The sequence below is a fragment of the Poecilia latipinna genome, unplaced genomic scaffold (assembly GCF_001443285.1).
Source record: "Poecilia latipinna isolate Pla-1442-1.1 unplaced genomic scaffold, P_latipinna-1.0 Scaffold917, whole genome shotgun sequence".
Taxonomy (NCBI): domain Eukaryota; kingdom Metazoa; phylum Chordata; class Actinopteri; order Cyprinodontiformes; family Poeciliidae; genus Poecilia; species Poecilia latipinna.
The window spans coordinates 37,006-39,657 of record NW_015113533.1 but is presented as its reverse complement, the minus strand read 5'-3'; positions in this window follow the sequence as shown (position 1 = coordinate 39,657).

Sequence of the window (2,652 nt, the reverse complement as noted above, 5' to 3'; positions counted from 1 at the left end):
AGTTATGAGACAGAATAGTCCATTAATGGTGAACGTGTGTGTCTGAAAGAGGGGGAAGAAGGTTCTCCTGAGGCTGCAGTCATTGCAACTTAACTTAAAAATGTCCACATGCAGCAGTAACAATGTTTTTTTTTTTTTTTTTTTTTTTTTTTTTTTTTTTTTTTTTTTTTTTTTTTTGTGTGATGGCGAAGAATATTCTTAAAGCTTTTCTTACTGAAAATCTCCAATATTTTTTGGTGTTTATGTACCAATTGGAGTTAGTACTGCTGCACAGCTGAATCCTACAAGAAGTTAGAAAACTAGTTTATTAAAAAAAATGTCATGAAATGTTATTCCGTATTTAGAGTGCATCTGTCATTGTGGCAGATAGTATTTAAGTCTGTCAGTTGTTTGAGACATTGGAAAAAAAAAAGAAGTTTTTATCCTGATGGTAATCTAAAATTTAAGCAGGTATAATTCTGTATATCTGTCAAATCTTTGTCCCTGAATACGTAGCTAAGCTCAGTGAGACTCACTGAATGTTCTGTTGCCGCTGGTGGAAGAGGGGCTCCCTGGGCTGCAGTCATGGCAAATTAACTTAACAGGAAAAAAAATGCAAATAAAGCAGCAAGAGCCGTGTTTTTTTTTTCCTCCATGCATCATAGAAGTAAACAAAATTATAGTTTGCTCTAGGTTTGCCACGGAGGAGCGCAGACTGAAAAAGATGATGGAGATTACAAGAAATAGAAGTGTACGTCTAGTGTACGTTCTGAAGTTAGCACCGCTGCACACAGGAAGTGTGAAGTTCACAACTCAAATTAGCCATTGCTGTAATATATTGGCAACCCTGTTTCTTTGTTGTTGTTGTTGTCGTTGTTAAGGATATTACTTCCGTTTTGGCAGAAGGTCACTTATATACTGTGTAATTCTAAGAATTATTTCCCCCCTCTTCTCCTGACTGATACATTTGCATAATGCAATCATTGCTTTCTAAAGGAATGCAGATGGGTAGATGTAAGGAAGCTCCTGTTATTATACCTGAACTTCATTTCAGATTCATCAATTTTGCCGTGAAATTTGGATTACTAGAATTGTTAACCTTTAAGCCAGAGCTACCACTGCTGCACAGCGGGGCGCCGCGGGAAGTTAGAAAAGCATCAGTTTAAAATGTCCATCTTTTAAAGTTGAGATTGTGTCATGTTTTTTACCTTAACATTATGTAATTACTGTAGTGATGCATATTTCTATGAAAAAAACTACATTTGATGTTTCAAAAGTTTCTGTTCAAGTTCCTCCAAAAACCAGAACATTGACGTTATAATTAAACACCTCTACAATCATGCAGATGTCAAGGAGTTTATAGCTTATACCCTGCAAACTGGTGAATCTTTCTTCTCTCTGCCAGTTTATGTTTCTTCTGACATTTGCAGCAGTTTAGTATGATTTGCCAATAAGCGACTGCTCTCCCATCTCTAACAGATTGCTCGATAGCGCCGCATGAAGACTTGACGCATTTTAACATCATCCCCGACTACGGCAAACAGTGCTAAGAATACACCCCGGCGTTGGTAGCGTAAGTCGCTCTGAATGCACTCAGTCAGTGAATAGCACCAAAAAGTGATGATTTAGTATCTCCTTTTTGGCAGTGCGGCAACCTAAGCTCCTCTAATCACGGAGAACATCCCTGGCTGGCGGAGCGTTCCAAGCGATTCTTAATCTCCACTTCCATGATCCTCCGGTTAGAGCAAAGCCACCTGGCTTCTCCGAACATGTGCCAGGAAACACAGAGAGGCAGCACAAGGTGTCCTATCTGACAGCTGACTGTGCTCTTTTTTTTCTCAGGAAAGTTTATTCTACTTACTCTCCACTTTTGTCTCTACTTTCTTTTTTTTTATTTTTTGTTAAAAAAAATTTTTTTTACATTTCCTAGCTCATTTTCACCTCACAAGGGAGAGACACCAGAGACTCCACTGTACATATATTTGGCCTATCACAATAAGGTGTTGCACGTGCTAGATTGCTGTAAGGAGATAATTCTCACTTTGCTTTGTCTGAAAAGGCAACCGAGCGCTTAAACACTGGGATTTTTTTCTGTTGTCTTCTCCTTTTTCCTGCAGCAGGCAAAATTATTCCACTGTTCTGGGCGCTGGGATGTGTCTTTCAATTACATTTTTACTACCGTGTTCACCCCCCAAAGGTAATTGAAAAGAAGAGACGCTAACATTCTTTTGCTTTGTTGGTGTCGCAGTGCCGACCCCGAGAGCTTACATCACGACGCTGACCTTCTGCTAACTGCCTTATTGTACGTGCGAGAGGAGACAGGGGGGGTACAGGGGGTGAGGTGAGAGATACAACTTGCGGGACCCTCAGCAGAGTCAATATGCTGTTTTTCTGCTCCATTTCTGCTCCCCCCTCTCCCTCGGTGAATCGCCGGCGCCGTTATATAAATGACTTTAAAACACGTTGAGACACCATCAAGAGAAATTACGCAGTCACGCCTCATTTAACAGTTGGGGGGGCTGATTTTGTTTGGGCTCAGCAGAGTCGCTGCCCGTTGGATGCGTCGGTATCCCTGGGACACGCCGGCCCGACACGCACGCTCTCAGTGCAGCTGATTGTGCAGAAGGCGAGCGTTTGTAAATCCGTCTGAATAGGTGGCTGCAGAGGCGGGTT